The following is a 14,252-nucleotide window of genomic DNA, read 5'->3' as shown; positions in this document are numbered from 1 at the left end:
ATCGCTAGTGCTGCTGGGGTGTCACATGTTGCAGTTTAGTAAATCCTGAAGGAATTAACTTGCATTAAAGCCACGCGTTAATAGCATAATAAATAGGTCTCTTGGGGAGGTGAATGGGGAATCACAGTAATCAATTTGGAAATGTCATTTATGCAGCCTGCGTGCAGGTAAAAGTGAGGCTTCATCGTGTCTTGTTAATCAGGGAAAACGTGGGCTGAACGAGCAGCTCCCCATGTCTGCAGGGGCTCTTCCCAGGCAATTTTCAAACACAGAATTCTGAAAATTGTGCATATAAAACGTTTGCTTTTCTTTTTTGTTGTAAGCACGTTTGGGAGCGTTTCCGAAGCCTTCATCAAGAATTACGCAGGTGGATGTGGTGAATCCATGCACGGGATTTCAGACTTTTAGTCACATTAATGGGAGGGGAATTACGCACCTGCATGACCAGCGTGCCCCAGACACGTGTGCCACATCAGCCACGGCGGGCGCTCGTGCACACCCCTGCTTTATAACGCAGCCTGGCATCCATGAATTTGGCAACACGTGGACAAATTGTCAGGCCTAGAAAGTTCCCTGGATCTGAACAGGGGAGCAAGTAAGATAGGAGAAGAGGGAGGGAAGGCGGGAGGGAGCCAGAGAGAGAGAGAGAGGAGGCCCAGGCTGGCAGTCATTTAATTACTGCACACAGGAAATTAGCGGGTGAGGGACGGGCGACACCACGAGATGACAGCTTTGAAACCAGAGCCTTCCTGCACAAAGCAGATTATCTGCCCACCACAATCAGATTCTACTGTCAGCGTGATTCAGAATTAATATATTTATCAAATTAATTACTGAAAGCTCCCTCTGCCACTCGCCGGAGCACACTGGCTAAATTCATGTCCCCCTTGGCCTCCTTCACTGCTAATAATCGTGCTGTCAGTTTCCTGAGGCCGCGGAGTTTGCTGCATGACAGATAAATTGCTCCTCTCAGGGACTGCATGAGCGGGAATCCCAGAGAAGGAAAGAAAGACGGTAGTGTTTGCTGACAGCCACAATCCTGGCCTTGTCTGGGGAAGCTCTGCTGAAATCCTCAGCACATGAAAGGCTGCTCCCTGGGAATCCACGCAGCCTGCCCAGTAATCCAGGACTTTATCTCCACCTCCATCTCCAGCCTTTGCTCTGTAATTATCTCCCCAGTGCTGCTCCAGCCCCTAACTGCAGCCTCAGACAGAAACGGGCAGACAGTGGCAGAGGAAGACTTGGAACCCCTGGCTGTGGACATAGAGGGGTGGGAAAGTTCAGCAAAGCTTCTGAATGAGGCAGTGAAGGGCTCACGAAAACCTGATGAGAAGGGGAGGAGGGCTACAGGTACACTGAAACCTCATGAGGAGAAGGGGAGGAGGGCTACAGGTACACTGAAACCTCATGAGGAGAAGGGGAGGAGGGCTACAGGTACACTGAAACCCCATGAGGAGAAGGGGAGGAGGGCTACAGGTACACTGAATCCTCATGAGGAGATGGGGAGGAGGGCTACAGGTACACTGAAACCCCATGAGGAGAAGGGGAGGAGGGCTACAGGTACACTGAAACCCCATGAGGAGATGGGGAGGAGGGCTACAGGTACACTGAATCCTCATGAGGAGATGGGGAGGAGGGCTACAGGTACACTGAAACCCCATGAGGAGAAGGGGAGGAGGGCTACAGGTACACTGAAACCTCATGAGGAGAAGGGGAGGAGGGCTACAGGTACACTGAAACCCCATGAGGAGAAGGGGAGGAGGGCTACAGGTACACTGAAACCTCATGAGGAGAAGGGGAGGAGGGCTACAGGTACACTGAAACCCCATGAGGAGATGGGGAGGAGGGCTACAGGTACACTGAATCCTCATGAGGAGATGGGGAGGAGGGCTACAGGTACACTGAAACCCCATGAGGAGAAGGGGAGGAGGGCTACAGGTACACTGAAACCTCATGAGGAGAAGGGGAGGAGGGCTACAGGTACACTGAAACCTCATGAGGAGAAGGGGAGGAGGGCCACAGGTACACTGAAACCCCATGAGGAGAAGAGGAGGAGGGCTACAGGTACACTGAAACCTCATGAGGAGAAGGGGAGGAGGGCTACAGGTACACTGAAACCCCATGAGGAGAAGGGGAGGAGGGCCACAGGTACACTGAAACCTCATGAGGAGAAGGGGAGGAGGGCCACAGGTACACTGAAACCCCATGAGGAGAAGAGGAGGAGGGCTACAGGTACACTGAAACCCCATGAGGAGAAGGGGAGGAGGGCTACAGGTACACTGAAACCCCATGAGGAGAAGGGGAGGAGGGCTACAGGTACACTGAAACCTCATGAGGAGAAGGGGAGGAGGGCTACAGGTACACTGAAACCCCATGAGGAGAAGGGGAGGAGGGCTACAGGTACACTGAAACCTCATGAGGAGAAGAGGAGGAGGGCTACAGGTACACTGAAACCCCATGAGGAGAAGGGGAGGAGGGCTACAGGTACACTGAAACCCCATGAGGAGAAGGGGAGGAGGGCTACAGGCACACTGAAACCCCATGAGGAGAAGGGGAGGAGGGCTACAGGCACACTGAAACCCCATGAGGAGAAGGGGAGGAGGGCTACAGGTACACTGAAACCTCATGAGGAGAAGGGGAGGAGGGCTACAGGTACACTGAAACCCCATGAGGAGAAGGGGAGGAGGGCTACAGGTACACTGAAACCTCATGAGGAGAAGGGGAGGAGGGCTACAGGTACACGGAAAGCTCAGTAAGAGAAGGGGAGGGCTATAGATCCCTGAGTCACTCCACTGCCCACTCCCCTCCACTGAGAAATTTGTCCATTTAATCCTACTCTCTGTTTCCTGTCTTTTAGCCAGTTTGCAATCCACAAAAGGACATCACCACCTATCCCATGACTTTTTACTTTTCCTAGAAGCCTCTCATGTGGAACTTTGTCAAACGCCTTCTGAAAATCCAAGTATACTATATCTACCGGTTCACCTTTATCCACATGTTTATTAACTCCTTCAAAAAAGTGAAGCAGATTTGTGAGGCAAGACTTGCCCTGGGTAAAGCCATGCTGACTTTGTTCCATTAAACCATGTCTTTCTATATGTTCTGTGATTTTGATGTTTAGAACACTTTCCACTATTTTTCCTGGCACTGAAGTCAGGCTAACCGGTCTGTAGTTTCCCGGATCTCCCCTGGAGCCCTTTTTAAATATTGGGGTTGCATTTGCTATCCTCCAGTCTTCAGGTACAATGGATGATTTTAATGATAAGTTACAAATTTTTACTAATAGGTCTGAAATTTCATTTTTTAGTTCCTTCAGAACTCTGGGGTGTATACCATCCGGTCCGGGTGATTTACTACTCTTCAGTTTGTCAATCAGGCCTACCACATCTTCTAGGTTCACCGTGATTTGATTCAGTCCATCTGAATCATTACCCATGAAAACCTTCTCCATTACGGGTACCTCCCCAACATCCTCTTCAGTAAACACCGAAGCAAAGAAATCGTTTAATCTTTCCGTGATGGCCTTATCTTCTCTAATTGTCCTTTTAACCTCTCGATCATCTAAAGGTCCAACGGACTTCCTCACAGGTTTTCTGCTTCAGATATATTTTTAAAAGTTTTTATTGTGAGTTTTTGCCTCTACAGCCAACTTCTTTTCAAATTCTCTCTTAGACTGTCTTATCAATGTCTTACATTTAACCTGCCAATGTTTATGCTTTATCCTATTTTCTTCTGTTGGATCCTTCTTCCAATTTTTGAATGAAGATCTTTTGGCTAAAATAGTTTCTTTCACCTCCCCTTTTAACCATGCCGGTAATTGTTTTTTCTTCCTTCTACCTTTTTTAATGTGTGGAATACATCTGGACTGTGCTTCTAGGATGGTATTTTTTTTTAACAATCTCCACCTCTTGCACACATTTTACTTTTGTAGCTGCTCCTTTCAGTTTTTTCTAACTATTTTTCTCATTTTATCAAAGTTTCCCTTTTGAAAGTTTAGCACGAGAGCCTTGGATTTGCACACTGTTCCTCTTCCAGTCATTAAATCAAATTTGATCATATTATGATCACTATTGCCAAGCGGCCCCACCACCGTTACCTCTCTCACCAAGTCCTGTGCTCCACTGAGAATTAGATCTAAAATTGCTCCCTCTCTTGTCGGTTCCTGAACCAATTGCTCCATAAAGCTATCATAAAGCTATCTCCGAAGAGACAGAGACAGGATGGAGGCGGTCCAGAGAAGGGCGACCAAAAAGGTGGAAGGTCTTCATCAAATGACTTATGAGGAGAGATTGAAGAATCTAAATATGTACACCCTGGAGGAAAGGAGGAGCAGAGGTGATATGATACAGACTTTCAGATACATGAAAGGTTTTAGTTATAAACAATTTTTATTAATTCATTAAAAAAAAACACGTTACAATCGTCCCGGGAGGGTTGGTCGCTTCACCCATCCCAGGCCAGCCACAACATAACTCTGAAGAGTAACCCTGAAATCCCCCCCCTCCCAAATCCCACCCCCCCGTCTTATAAACAGTAACAAGAAATTACTCATGGTTCCCGTAAAGCATAAGGAGAACAGCAGAAACTGGCAAAGCAAACTGTTGGAAAATCACCACGTAGCTTAGAAAGTCCAAAACTATACACAGTCGTTGAGAATCCGACTTCTGGCTGCTGGTGGAAGAGTTTGAATATAGGAGTCCCATACAGTCAGGAATCTGCGTCTTGAAGCTGGCGAGTGTCGAATTGACAATTGTTCCATATGCATCATAGCGTGAAAGAGGTTTCGCCAGGTCCAAAAAGAAGGCTTATCTGTACTACGCCATCCCAATAATATCACCCTCTTCCCCACCATACTCGCCTTTTGCAGCAATAAACGGGTGCCAGGATCTCGTATTCTCAAAGGTGGTATACATCCAAAGAGGAGCCATAAGGGCGCAACCGGAATAGAAAGATGTAATATCCTCGCCAAATAATAAGCAATCTTTGTCCAGAAAGCTTTGATGGCTGGGCAAGCCCAAAAAGCATGTGCCAATGTACTCTGTTCATGGTGACAACGGGCACAAGCGCTCGATTGAGCAATCTGTTGCCCTGCGCCATCTGAGGGGACACATATGCCCTCCCTAAAAATTTGTATTGTAACTCTCTATAGTATATATTTTGCGAGATTCTGGCAACCCGACCAAAACAACTTTGCAGAACTGAGGAAGTGACCATAAATTCCCCATCCCTATTCCACCGGTCAGCAAGCGTATCAAAAATCTCCACAACCTGCAGCTTGCGCAGTTGTTTATAATACTGCGATATGGACGGGGTCTGGGAACCGGATAAAACTAACAACTTCTCCAGTTTTTGAAAAGCTGATAGTCGCACAAACGCGACTGGTACGGTTTTAGTATAGTGCATGATTTGCAAATAAGAAAATTCAGAAACCACTCTCCTACCATACTGTTTGCGCAGTTCTGAGAAAGAGAACAGCGTCCCTTGTTCATTAAATAAATGTCCCAGATGCGTGAATCCCGCCTCCCTCCATCTCTGAAACCCCCTAGAGGTGGAGCCCGGAGAGAAATCCGCGTTACCCTTCACCGGTAGGAGATAAGCGCTCACTCGAGGTATTTGAAGCAATTTTGTCATAGATACCCAAGCCTGTCGTATCGGTAGCACTATCTTGGAATGCGTCAAGAGGGGGGAAAGCTTCACTGACTCGACTTGGAGCACAAAAGCATGCATGCTGCGGGTAAAGTAAAGCACTCTCCGCCACATAACTAGTATGAGACGAAGTTCCCAACACCCAGTCTCGAATAACCCGCATGTTGCAGGCTAGTTCATATAGGGGTAAATGCGGAACTCCCAGTCCCCCCACACCCCAACCCTGCTGTAACCAGGATAAAGGGAGTCTCGCTCTCCCTCCCTTCCAGAGAAACTGGCGCAGAGAGCGATCTAACTGAGCCACCTCCTTTCGCCGCAAGTGAATGGGCAAGTTTTGCAAAATATACAGCCACTTGGGAAGAATAACCATTTTATACAAATTTATTCGACCACAAAACGATAGGGGAAGACTTTGCCACGCCCGAAGCCTGTCCTGTGTGACTCGCATCAGATACGGAACATTGACTTGATAGACCATAGAGGGGTCGATGGGAATAAACACTCCTAAATACCGGAAAGTACCCGTAGCCCACTGAAGTGGAAAAGAACCTCGCCAGCGCTCCCGCAAGGCCTCCGGAAAAGCCAATGCAGAAGACTTGTTGGCATTAAGCCGAAGCCCCGAAAAAGTTCCAAAGTTGCCTATCATATCCAGCAAGCTTGGTAGTGAAGATACAGGCTCTGTTAAAAAGACAAGTAGATCATCAGCGAACGCGGCACATTTAAATATTTCCGTATCAAACCGCACCCCACGGATAGTGCGAGCCTGCTGAATCGCCAACAATAGTGGTTCCAGTTGCAGAATAAAAAGAAGTGGGGACAACGGGCAACCTTGACGCGTGCCCCTCAATATAGAGAATACCTCTGACCGATCCCTGTTAACCATTATAGCAGCTTGAGGTTCAGTATATAATAATTGGACTGCCTGATAAAAAAAACCCCTCAAACCCCATGTGTCGTAAAATATAGAATAAATAAGGCCACTCAACTCTGTCGAATGCCTTCTCAGCATCAAAACTAATAACTAAGTGAGGAGCCTGCATATTCCGACACATTTCCATAGCAACTAAAACGCGCCGGATATTAAAAAGAGCATATCTCTTCCTGACAAAGCCCACCTGATGTGGACCCACCAAGGAGGGAAGCAAATTAGCTAAGCGGTCTGTCAATATTTTGGCTAACAATTTGTGGTCACAATTTAATAAAGAGATAGGACGGTACGACTCAGGCGTCAAAGGATCTTTATCAGGTTTGGGAATAAGCGTGATGTGGGCTAGATTCGTCTGTGCGGGAAACTTCCCTTGTTGGATAAGGGCAGAATACAAGGAAGCCAAAGGTCCCGTCACCTTATCAACAAGACACTTGTAAAATTCTGCCGAAAAACCATCGGGTCCCGGGGCTTTCAACCGCTTAGACTTATGTATTGCTAGACGAATTTCCTCCTCAGAAATAGGGAGATTCAAAGCCTGTTTGTGCTCCTCAGTAAGTGTAGAAATGGGAAGGGAGGCACAAAACCGCGCGCAAGCCTCCTCCGACCAACTTTCAGCCTGGTAGAGACGCTGATAGTACTCTCTAAACAAGCGCAAAATAGAGCGCGTATGAGTCTCTATGTGCCCGTTTTTGTCCTTAAGCCCCGCAACAAACCTAGTCACCCTGGAGGAGCGAATCAGATGGGTCATCAATTTACCCGCCTTATTGCTATGCTGGTATAGCTGATGCTGATAATATACTATACTCTTCTTAGCCTGTTGATGTAAAACAGTATTTAACGTACACTGCACAGAAAAATATTCATCCCTATGCTGTTGTGTGTTAGATTGAAGAAGCCGAACCCGCGCGCTCCTCAACTGAAGAGTTAACTGTAATACCCGCTGGTTTAAAGTTTTGCGGCGGTGAGAGGTGTAGGAAATGATATCTCCCCGAAGAACCGCCTTAGCGGCATACCAATAAAGAACAGGCTGGTCACTATGGGCAGAATTCAAAGACGCATAATCAGCCCATTTTTCTTCTAAGAACTTATGAAAATGCCTATCTTCCGCCAAATAATAAGGGTATCTCCAACTCCGGATCCCTTGATGGGTATTTGTAGACCTAAAATCTACCCACACGGGGGCATGGTCCGAAATCAAAATATCTTCAATTCCCGCCTCCAGGACCCTGGAAAATGCATGTGCACTAGTGAGTATAAAATGTATGCGAGAGTAAGTCGCATGGGCCCTAGAAATGTGAGTAAAAGTTTTTTCCCCCGGGTGTAGAGTCCGCCACGTGTCAACCAAATGCAAAGCCTTTTCCAAATAAGCCGGTCCTTTCCCCATACCGCGGTCCCATCGACAGTTCTGGGAGGCATCTAGTTTCGGGTCCCGAATAGTATTGAAATCTCCGCCTACTATGACCGTGTCAGTCACATATGGAAGAAGGTGCCGATAGAGAGCCTGAAAAAACTGCTGGTTATAAATATTGGGAGCATATATATTACATAAAATCAATGGCTGATGATTCAAATCTCCTACCAAGATAATATATCGACCATCTGGGTCTTTAATCTCCTTCCGAACCTGAAATGGTAGATTTTTATTTATCAAGATAGCCACCCCCGCCGAGCGTGTGGTAGCTGAGGCAAAGTGTACCCTACCCACCCATGCTGTGCACAATTTAGCATGTTCTGTATCGGAAAGATGTGTCTCCTGTAGAAACCCAATATCCATGGAGTGGCGCCTCAAAGCTTGCAACACCTTTGATCGCTTAATTGGGGTATGTATACCACAGACATTCCAGGAAACTATCCTCATCTGTGTACTAGATTTTCACAAAGAAAAAAAATTGTTGCAGTATATATGTCATTGGAAACCAGGCAGAAGTCCTCCCAGCCGAGACCTCCACCTGCGCCAGCTGCGGCCACGTGGTGAAACCAAACATTAACAGACTTACATATGTACAGGAAATACACCAAATAGAGAAACTAGAATTAACAGGTACCCCCCTACTCCCCTGCATCCCCCAACCCTCCATCCCCTCCCCCCCCAGCCCATCCCAATCCCCAAGAACCCCTTCAGCCCAAAACCAAAACACCATGGAAATTCCCCGGTGCCTGGAAACCGAACTCGGACCCCCTTCCCTCCACCCCACCCCTCTCCCCAACCCCATCCTTCCATTCATGAAATATCACCAGGTAAAACCCAGACCAAACAACTGTAACTATAGAGCAGAGTAGAATGCAAAATAATGTAAATGACATATATATAACATCCGACATGCAGACTCATAAAAGCTCAGGCATCGCAGCAATGCACGTTAATATTGTCCAATCCGATATGAGGCAGGTGCAGTAGTCACTCAAGTGGGGTGCGAACAATTTAATCCAGTACCTCCGTATCCAGTACCTCCGTGCCCGTTATCAAAGATCTTCACCTGGGCTACACCACGTGGAGCGACGGAGAGATAAAAAGAAAAAAAAACAAAAAACCTCACCGATGGAAACCCACCTGGAGCCGGCGAAATAGTAGCGAGCCCCCACACCCTCTAGCTTCTGTGCTCCTACCGTCCTGATACAGAAGAAGACTGTTGCCGGACTTCAGAAACACGCCATTGCGATCTCCGCTCCTCTTCGTCCCCGCCCCCTGCTGCACTTGTCAATAGGTGTCTTCGACGCACCTCCATTGCACTATGCCTTGGACTGGCGAAAGAAAAACTAAAAAACAGAGAACCAAAAGTCCAAGACTCTGCCCAAACAAGAACAAAAAAACAAAAACAAAAACAAAAACAAAAAAAAAAAACCCCGGACCTTCCAGATACCGCATAAATAGTCTACATACTTAGAAATGAGCGAGAGAAAAAGAAATGGTCCCTCGATGCCGGAGCCGTTGATCCCCGCGTTGCAAATGGCATCCTGCAGAACCGAAAAAAAACCAAACTTTTCATGCGCCTTTCTTGTTCGCAACAGACCCACGTGTCGACAGCGAAGACACTGATAGGAATAGGTTTAATTAGAACTTATTAAAGCTCTGTCCTTAATAGGAGCTTGGACCCGCCTTTCCCACGTGCCAAGCTCCACACCATTAATTAGTTAGCTGCGCCATTTATTTATCTTGTTTAGCCAACTCTTGCACAAATACTCGGGCTTCTTCAGCAGACTCCAGCCACTTAACACCGGTACTTGTGGCCACCCTCAATCGAGCCGGGTATATCAATGTCGCGCGCAGCCCCAGGGAGATGAGCCGAGAGCAATGAGGCGACATGAGGCGCCGCTGTGCCGAAACTCCAGCTGAAAAGTCCTGAAACAACAAAATCCGCTGATTTTCGTAGGTAAGTGCACGTCCTGCTCGAACTGCTCGGAGAATATCGACCTTGAGTGCATAATTTAAGAATTTAGCAAGGACTACTCTGGGGCGCTGGACTCCATCTTTTTTTGGGCCTAAACGGTGGGCCCTCTCTATGCGCAACGGACCATTAGTAGCCGGAAGGGTAAGCTGCTCTTGCAACCAAGTTTCCAAGAAATGCGATAGTTCACCATCTTTGATAGTCTCCGGTAGCCCAATAAATCGCAAATTAGACCTCCTCGATCGATTTTCCAGGTCCTCAACCCGCGCCGTCTGTTGTGCTAGGGAGGCCTGCAAAACCGCGATGTCTTTCTTCGCTCCCTGGAGGCCATCTTGTACCTCCGATATCCGTTCCTCGGCCTCGGAGACTCTTTTTTCATAATTACTCAGGGAATTGGTAAGATCTGCCAACTTTTCGGCAATCAACTTCAATTCTGGCCCCAATGCTTCGGTTACCGCCTCTTTAATGTTGGCCAGATCAATAGTCAGGGCCGCCATTCCCGCCCTCTCCCCCGCCGCGGGAGATGGCGGATCCTGCACTCGATTTTTTTCCTTATCCTTCTCCTTCCGTATTAGCCGGGAAGCCATGGTGGTCACTGTCTCGCAGCAGAAAGGCCCCCACAGGTGAAAAGAGTAAACTCGAAATCGTCTGCCCGATAGTTGCAAGAAGGATGGGGTTGGATCGTGAGGCCGGGCTCAGCAGGGAAAACCTACATCCACCTGCTCCGCTGCCTCACCCGCCAATCCACATTTATTTATTTATTTATTTATTTGAATTTCTTATATACCGGCATTCGCGATGGGAGTCGCATCATGCTGGTTTACAAATAACAGGGTGTGATAAAAGGATAAATACTTTAAAAAACTTAGAACATTAACATGTGATAGAAGAATAAAGTAGCAGTTACAATAAAACAGGGATAAAATGTAAACTTGGAATGTAGAGAAGGCGAGAGAAAGATTAACAATGAGATAAAAGATAATAACCAAGGTAAATAAAAACCTGCCAATTTAAATGAGAAGAACATTACGGAGTTGTCAAAGGTTGTTGAATACCCTGACGGGAGATCTTAATTGCTTGAGTTGAAAGTTTTTAATGAAAGGTTTTAATGATCCAAAGACAACGACAAACCTTTTCCGTAGGAAAAAAATCAGCAGAACCAGGGGTCACGATTTGAAGCTCCAGGGAGCAAGATTCAGAGCCAATGTCAGGAAGTATTTCTTCACGGAGAGGGTGGTGGATGCCTGGAATGCCCTTCCGGAGGAAGTGGTGAAGACCAGAACTGTGAAGGACTTCAAAGGGGCGTGGGATAAACACTGTGGATCCATAAAGTCAAGAGGCCGTCAATGAAGAGTGGGTGGCTCGCCAGAATGACGGCTACTGCCTGGAGATAATACCCTTATTCAATAAACATACACATGGTTACTAGAGATGTGAATCGTGTGATCGATCGTCTTAACGATCGATTTTGGCTAAGGGGGGAGGGAATCGGATCGTCGCGGTTTTGTTTTGTTTAAAATCGTGTAAATCGTAAATCGGGGGAGGGCGGGAAAACTGGCACACTAAAACAACCCTAAAACCCACCCCGACCCTTTAAAATAAATCCCCCACCCTCCCGAACCCCCCACCAAATGTCTTAAATTACCTGGGGTCCAGTGGGGGGGTCCCGCTGTGATCTTCCACTCTCTGGCCACGGGTGCGTTAATAGAAATGGCGCCGGCGCTACCTTTGCCCTGTCATAATGACAGGGCAAAGGTAGCGCCGGCGCCATTTTGGTTCCTGTCCCCCGACGTCACGAGCGCAGGAGATCGCTCCCGGACCCCCGCTGGACCCCCAGGGACTTTTGGCCAGCTTGGGGGGGCCTCCTGACCCCCACAAGACTTGCCAAAAGTCCAGCGGGGGTCCGGGAATGACTTCCTGCACGTGAATCGTTTTTCTGTACGGAAAATGGCGCCGGCCATATGGCCGGCGCCATTTTGCAGTATGGCAATATGGCCATATGGCCATATTGCCATACTGCAAAATGGCCATATGGCCATTTTGCTGCAATATGCAATATGGCCATATGGCCGGCGCCATTTTGCAATACAGCAAATACGATTCGAGTGCAGGAGGTCGCTTCCGGAGTGCAGGAGGTCTGCCACTCTAGCCTCCAGAGATCGGACTCGTTCTCTGAGAGCCAGGAGCTCTTTGCATCGCATGCACATGTACAACTTCTCACCGGTGGGTAAAAAATCATACATGTGACACTCGATGCAAAAGACTGGGAAGCCCCCCGCTTTCTGCTGGACTGCTGCCTCCATCTCAATTTTGTTCAGTTCCTAGTTAAATTTTAGGTTGCTATGGGAGTAGGAATGTGTCTAATTAGCATATTTTAAATGTATTAGTGAATTCACTATGTGTCTGGTAGTGGCCTACAGGGGAATGATCAAATTCTCAATAAGGTGTGGGGATTTCGTGAAGTTAAGTTAAAAGGCTGATATTTTTATTTTTTTTTTAGTGTGGCAGTGGCACCTGCCTATAAATTAAAGGATGAGTTAGGGGTGGGTGGGAGAGGGGTCGGAGAGTTGGGAAATACAAACACACTAACTGCTTATTAGCTGCCTTACTGACTTGACTATTTAAAAATAAACACACTAACCTCTGTTTATTCGCTGCCTTACTATTAAAAGCACTAACACACTAAATAATATTCCCCAATAGTTTACTTCTCCCCAATACTTTTAAAAAATATTTCCCAAGCAAAACTTACTAATTCCTTTCAGCCACCAGCAAGGTGATCCTCTCCTTTCAGTAGAGATGTGAATCATGTCCTCGATCGTCTTAACGATCGATTTCGGCTGGGAGGGGGAGGGAATCGTATTGTTGCCGTTTGGGTGTGTAAAGTATCGTTAAAATCGTTAAAATCGTGAGCCGGCACACTAAAACCCCCTAAAACCCACCCCCGACCCTTTAAATTAAATCCCCCACCCTCCCGAACCCCCCCCCCCCAATGCTTTAAATTACCCTGGGGTCCAGCGGCGGTCCGTAGCTAAATCGGGGGAAGGGGGAGGGCAGGAAAACCGGCACACTAAAACCCCCTAAAACCCACTCCGACCCTTTAAATTAAATTCCCCCCCCCCCCCAAATGCCTTAAATTACCCTGGGGTAGAGCGGCGGTCCAAAACGGCCTCCTGCTATTGAATCGCGTCGTCTTCAGCCGGCGCCATTTTGCAAAATGGCCGCTGCAAAATGGCGGCGGCCATAGACCAACACGATTCGACTGCTGGAGGTCGTTCCGGACCCCCGCTTGGCTTTTGGCAAGTCTTGTGGGGGTCAGGAGGCCCCCCCAAGCTGGCCAAAAGTTCCTGGGGGTCCAGCGGGGGTCCGTGAGCGATTTCCTGCCGCGAATCGTTTTCCGTACGGATAATGGCGCCGGCACATGACCCCCGCTGAACGACCTCCTGCAGTCGATCTCCTGCCGGCGCCATTTTCCGTATGGAAAATGGCGCCGGCCATATGCGTATGGCCGGCACCATTATCCATACGGAAAACGATTTGCGGCAGGAAATCGCTCACGGACCCCCGCTGGACCCCCAGGAACTTTTGGCCAGCTTGGGGGGGCCTCCTGACCCCCACAAGACTTGCCAAAAGTCCAGCGGGGGTCCGGAACGACCTCCAGCAGTCGAATCGTGTTGGTCTATGGCCGCCGCCATTTTGCGGCGGCCATTTTGCAAAATGGCGCCGGCTGAAGACGATGCGATTCAATAGCAGGAGGCCGTTTCGGACCGCCGCTCTACCCAGGGTAATTTAAGGCATTTGTGGGGGTGCGGGAGGGTGGGGGATTTAATTTAAAGGGTCGGGGTGGGTTTTAGGGGGGTTTTAGTGTGCCGGTTTTCCTGCCCTCCCCCTTCCCCCGATTTAGCTACGGACTGCCGCTGGACCCAGGGATAATTTAAGGCATTTGGGGGGGGGGGGTTCGGGAGGGTGGGGGATTTAATTTAAAGGGTTGGGGGTGGGTTTTAGGGGGTTTTAATGTGCCGGTTTTCCTGCCCTCCCCCTTCCCCCAATTTACGATTTTTTGACGATAAATCGGGGGAATTGGTATTGTATCGTGGCCCTAACGGTTTTTGACGATTTAAAATATATCGGACGATATTTTAAATCGTCAAAAAACGATTCACATCCCTACCTTTCAGTGCTCCCACTAGATTGTGGGTTACTGAGCTATTCCCTTGCCAGTAGGAGAGAGACCCCCCCTCGAAAGAAAACTCCAACCATCTCTCCCACAGACACACACCCCCTCTCTTCCT

The sequence above is a fragment of the Rhinatrema bivittatum genome, chromosome 7, assembly GCF_901001135.1.
Source record: "Rhinatrema bivittatum chromosome 7, aRhiBiv1.1, whole genome shotgun sequence".
NCBI classification, from domain to species: domain Eukaryota; kingdom Metazoa; phylum Chordata; class Amphibia; order Gymnophiona; family Rhinatrematidae; genus Rhinatrema; species Rhinatrema bivittatum.
The sequence above is the reverse complement of the archived record's forward strand: the minus strand, read 5'-3'. Positions refer to the sequence as shown.